Genomic DNA, 6113 nt, shown 5'->3' on the forward strand with positions numbered 1-6113 from the left:
AAATAGGGCTCTTTTCTGAGACAGCATAAGATGCTATTGTGGTCTAGTTGTTGGATTGGTACTGAAGGGCAGGGGGATCCTGGGTTCAAACAAGTACTGAATCACTGACTTCAAGTGTAGCTTTTGGCTTCTGGTCAAATATAAATCTGGGAGAAAGGATTAAAACTGTGTCCAAGAGAAGCTAAGGGAAACCGTTTTGCCTTTTTTTTTTCTTTCTTCCCATTTTTCTGGAAGTGAAATGGAATATAGGCAGTAGATGTCCCCATGCAAGAATAGGCCATTATCTGCATGGAGAGTGCTCTCTGCTAGCTAGGACCTAACCATCAGTTTCTAGAGGATTCTTATTACACCTCAAACAGTGGTCCCTAGAAGCTGTCAAGAAAGATGCATAGCACCTTTGCTGTGCTCAGTTTTATGGTGGAGTATGTCCAACAATATACTATCTTAAAAACAACCATCCTTTGTACATTGATAGAGCTGAGGAAAGAATCTGTTTCTGTCATTAACACCAATACAGAGAGACAGTGTCTGTCATACTGATGATCATTTTCAAGATACGTATAAGCTGTCTATTAACAACATTTTTGTTACAGGTTCAAAGAGCTAGAATTTAATTTTCTTCTCTTAAAATGAGAGAAATCAGAGTCTAGGTTGGTTAGTTTGTTAAAATAAACCAACAAACAAACAAAAACACAATCAAAAAGATTGCATTGTCAATGAAATGAAATAAAGTAATTGACCATTAATTCCCAAGTTACTAAATCAGAAAACACTTCTTTTTTAATCAGCACATCCAGTGACCGCCATTATTAATGCTCCTAAGGCTTAAAATCTATTAAAGTATTCTGATCATCAGGAAACATTAATATTCCAGTGGTCTGCCCTCCTGTCCATCCGTCCGTCCGTCCGCCCTTCTTTCCTTCCTTCCAACTGTCCATCTGTCATTGAGCTAGACCTGAACTATGGCTGTGAATGGAGGACCCACAGAGGAGATGTACTGCATCTGTTGGTACATGCCAGCTTTCATGGATGCTTTCTGGTGTTTGAAGACAGGCTGCTAGCTGTTCTTTGTGTCTTGAATAGTGATGTATGAAAATACACTGCATTACATTAGAGGCAGAGAAATAATTGTCCCTCACAGGGAGCAACAAACCACTTCAGCATTCCTTTCGCATCCACTTCAGGTGCAGAAGGTATCAGATCAGATAAGATCAGATACAACCTCCCCAGTTTTGCCCATGTGGCCCAAACCACTAGACCTAGCTCTGACTTTTGGAAAACTCATGTACATAGACTTTGGAGATGCACAGATGCACATTTGAAAATTTTGAGTCAAAAAACTGATCCTGGAAATGAAGATAGCTTGGAAGATCTCACCTGCATATAACCAATAAAAGGCAGAATGAAAAAGCACTAATCCCTCTTGTTCTGTAATACCATAAAGTTTCTTTTCACAGAACAAAAATGTGAAATGGAAGAACATCAAATTTTGAAATAATATCAAGAATTGTAGTTTTTCCTAATGCTAAAACTCATCAAAACTACAGCTGGATTTAGAAAGGAAGATGAAACACATTTATGAATGACCACTGACCAAATTTGGGTTCCTCATTAATAATTAGACTTTTCTTCCATTGGCTTTAGTAAGGTTATGCTAGGGTTCATTTAGAACTAGACTTATAGAGAGATGGATAGAGGTATATTGCCTAAATGAGGAAGTGCTGCTTGTTTCACGCAGTGCTAAGCATCATGCTATAACATAATTAAATACTCCAAAGACTTCTTATGTTTTTTCCCAAGCACCAGTTCTTTATCATTGCCAAAGATAGAATATTGGCCACACTGAAAAACAGTTTATGCCTGAAATGAATAGCCATGTTGAAGCTCTTTGAGTTAGCTCTAAGCAAGTCAGAATACAAAGTTCACTCAAGCTTTCCACACAGTGTAGCCAAAGCTAACTTTTCTCCTTACCAAAGATGTGGAGACAAACTTTTCAGGCTGCAGTATGTATGCAGTGAGGGGTCGAAGAGGAAAAGCTGGGCTGCAGAGCCACATGAGGAGAGATTTGAGGAGATTTCTGTTGTTAAGGGATGGTAGAGAGAACAGCAGAGGTTGTTGCAACTCAGAGACATTATCACAGTTGCCCTCCTACACGTGCCAAGCCTCCATCCTTGGTGACACTGGCAGCAGCATGGAGATTCTAATTCCTGGAATTGTATGTAGGTGAATCGAGCAGCAAAGCCAGGTTGCTTTATCTTCCCCAGCAGCCTGCTGCTCCAGGCAGCTGCCTGCTTTGTTGTACTCTACAAGGTCCAATGGGGAACCATGAATATATTAACTCTGTCTCAGAGTTAACGGTGTTCTATTACCACGGTACTCTTTCCAAGACAAGAAGCTCTGCTCGCTGCAAGCCTGAGACGAGATCAGTGCTGAGTTGTTGCAGCTGCCATACTTCAATTTCAATGTTAGCTCATTTAGGACAAACTCAAGGACCTATGAGTCATGGGGAATAGCACAGCAGGGAAATGTCCACTGGTTTCTTAGCAAATCTTTACCTATGTGTCCCAAAGGAAGGGACAGCCTCTGGAAAGCACAGAGACCTCTTCTTCTCACATGAATTACCAAGACCTTTTTTTCTAAGTTCTTACTCAGTTTGTAGTGTTTGTAGCTGAAGGCTTATTTACAGGCAGATGGCTTTGTATAGTGTACAGGAATGACTGCAATAAATGGGAGCAGTCCAACTGCCACTACAAAACAACAGAATGCATAACCTAGACATAAATATTCAGGAGAGGACAGATGAAAGGGTAACAAGTTGTTTTGAAATTTTTTGGACATCTGAAGTTATTGACCACTATTTCTCATCAAGTAGCAGTAGCCTTTCAGGATGCCTGTTGAGATCCTAACACTCATTTCAGAAAACAGTATTATGGCTATTACAAAAATGGCTTTCCCAGAGATAATTTCTCTTTCTGCTGAATACAGTAGGCCACCAAGCTATGCAGGGCTGATTGCACCAAAGTGAGGATATCATTATATATTTGCTTTACTACTAATTATAGTAGGAATGGTATACTTTATAATAACATTGGCAAGCACACTAGGCTTAACCTAGCATTTCAGTCAGGAGAAATGCAGTAATGTGATAAAGATCTTCAGCTAACAAGTGCATACTATTTGAGGGTAGCAGCTACATTCAGCCCCAGTAAGGCTGCCAAATACCTGGTAATTTTTTGTTTTATCACTTGTACAATGAGAGGCCTTTGTCCTTCAAAATTAATGACAAATTGTTCAGTTTAACTTCAGTCTTTGCAAAGAGTAGAACTAGTTACAGATTTTCAGTGGTGCTTTTTCTTTCTCCCTTTGCAAACAGTCTGCTGCAAGCTAAAGCAATGAGCAGAACTTCACAGAGTAGAGGAATGAAAAGAACAGTCAGGAGGATGAGTCCATGATGGTGCCAGTGGACAGTTTCATCTCTCCTTGACATCATTTGGCAATCTGATTCCTTGTTGGTTTACTTTAATGAGGATGTGAACTAACAGCAGCTCACCCTGCAATGAAATAGCTAAAAAAGTTTATGCCCTTTAAGCATTTAAATTTTCATCAAAAAATCTCCATCACTGGCAAACTGAGACTTTCTGGCTCTGAGTTAAGGTGTACAGACATTGTCATAATATAATAAACAGAAATCAGTGCAAAAGAGTTTAGGAACATACATGTATACTCATTGTGAATAAGAAAAGCATTTTGGGAAGAAAAAAGTAAAAGGACAACAAATTAAGCATGAATGTGATGAAATATTTAACCTAAACACTTACAAATCTCATTTTAACAAATTGAAATTGCTATCCTTAATGCATAGAGTCAATTCCTGAGATAATTTACATAAGCTATAGAAAAGAATAAAATAGGAAAATGGCAGAAAATGTAAATTTCCATAAAAACAATAAGAACAGCCTGAGTGCAAAACTGTTTAGAATTTGAGTTACAGAGTTACAGACATTTTAATTATCTTTAAAATTGATTTTAATTATATTTAAAATAAGATAAATAAATAAATAAATAAATAAATAGGTAAATAAATAAATAAATAAGATAAATACATTTTAATTATCTTTAAAATAAGACTTTAAAATTGGGCTTAAAAATCTTCATATTCAAGAGTTTTATCTTACCTGGATTATCACTGTTCTGCACGCTCTGCAAGATATGACTGTAAAGAAAACAGCATAAATACAGTTCTCAGGTGGACCTTGCTTGGGGGAAATATGGAACTTTAAAAAAGTATTTATTTCAGCAGTTCAGTTGCCTTAAAAAATAAAATAAAATCAATAGATGCACTTCCTGATTAAAATACATCAGCTTACAGAGCATATTTGGGTCTCAGTTCATATTTTTTTGGTCTTAGAATTTGCATTATATGCCCATATATGCATATATACAAGTACACATGTATACATATATATATACATGCATATGTGTACACAGATGCAGGATGGAGAAAATACTGCGAGTCTTATGAAAGTAGTTGGCTTTTAACTTCTCAGTAATGGAGTCATTACAAAAGCAAGATTTTTTTTCCTTCTTTCCTGAAATTCACAGAGAAAATTTAACAAAGATCAAATTATTTTTAGGTAGGATAAGCAGTATGGAAGGCCTAACTTGCCATGGATTTTCAGTTAGTGCTCTGAATCATTTTTCTTTCCAGGTGTAAACCTATTAATTCTTTTTTCTTACCTCCCTAAAAGCACCTGATATAATGGAATCTGCAATCCATAGATATGCACTATTTTCAAAGAGTTCTGCTAAGTCAATGGCAAAAAAGTGCTGCCCACTTAAAATCTCTTTTACCCTAAATGATCCTGTACCAAATTTCTCCATTTCTATTTCGGCTTTGACCAGCTACCCTAGATATACCCTGCTTCCTTGCTAAGCACTGTCCCAGTTACCTTGGGCCTTAAGGTGATGAATTTCTGATACTTGTCAGCATTCTCATCACTAACTGGTGTATACCAGCAGCCCGATCCAAACTGCACTGAAGTCAAAGCAAAGTATCTCATTGACTTCAGTAGGTTTTGGATCAGGCCCCAAACACAGAGAAAATCACAACAGCAAGGCTGCTAAACACAATACTGACGCTAAAAAGTATTTCACACAAACATCTGCAGTGCTCTCACACATCTAAGACATTGCTTTTTCTTTTTTGGTAAGCTCCTTAACACAATGCGATTTCAACCATCGGCGTGCTACGCTGCCTGCTGCAAAACCTATGACTCCACATGCTAAGACAGGACTGTTTAAAAAAAGAAACATAACCCTGTGCACAGCAGCAAAGAAAACATCAGCGGTAGGGTACTGTAAAGCCTGAGAATGCCTGAGAATGGAAAAGGAAAAGGAAAACAGATCTGAGTTGTAATCCCAGGAAAGAACAAGGAGCAGCCCTGTCCCACAGATATAAAGGGAAGGAGGAGGAGACGGTTAGTGGGGGATGACGGGGGGGGGGGGGAACACTGCATGCCCCGCTTGCTTGCTGAATGTTAGAGCAAACTCTGTAGCTTACCTTTGCAAACACAAAAACAAAATACCAACCCAAATTTTCACTCGGTTGTGCTATGTGATCAATATCATCCCGGTGGCAGGATTTTCCTCCACTTAGTGAAGCAGCTCCAAGCCCTGTAGTGGATTATTTTTAGGCTGGTGATGGGAAGATCAGCTGCTGCCTCCTATCGAGTTTCCAAAGCGCACAAACTCTGCTTGTCTTTCTCACACGCCGAAGGGGGCAGGAAACTGGGAAGAGACAGGCAAGCAAGAAGCACCAATTTTTCGCCGCCTGAAGCTACAGTCCCCTGGGATTTCTTCTGCTTGCTTTTGTTTTCATTCTTACTCGCTGGAGTGGTAAGAATCCAAGAGGCTGCATTGCAATGCGCAGGCTATTATCAGATGGTTATCCTGAAATAATTGGTTTGGACAAGGTAGTCTAACTTTTGGCAGGCATGGGAGCTTCAGTTTTTGAATTCTTTTGAATTAAGCTTGGTTAATTTGAATTTGACAACATAATTTTGTACATTGTCCATCATCTTGAGCAAAAGAGAAAGCATAAGTCTACTCAGATA

General features: G+C 38.6%; 1 protein-coding gene across 3 annotated transcripts in view; it reads right to left on the bottom strand.

Annotated features, from left to right (window-relative positions):
- The window catches only part of ABCC9 (ATP binding cassette subfamily C member 9), a 73557-nt gene extending 67881 nt beyond the window's left edge, over positions 1-5676 (bottom strand). For all 3 annotated transcript variants that reach the window (XM_032208032.1, XM_032208031.1, XM_032208030.1), the window contains exons 1-2: positions 5561-5676; positions 4176-4213 (exon numbers count right to left, since the gene is read on the bottom strand). The gene's annotated coding sequence lies outside the window, so the exon portion shown is untranslated. The remainder of the gene's footprint in view (positions 1-4175; positions 4214-5560) is intronic.
- Between the last annotated feature and the right edge of the window lie 437 nt (positions 5677-6113).

The sequence above is a fragment of the Aythya fuligula genome, chromosome 1 (assembly GCF_009819795.1).
Source record: "Aythya fuligula isolate bAytFul2 chromosome 1, bAytFul2.pri, whole genome shotgun sequence".
In the NCBI taxonomy this organism is placed as follows: Eukaryota; Metazoa; Chordata; class Aves; order Anseriformes; family Anatidae; genus Aythya; species Aythya fuligula.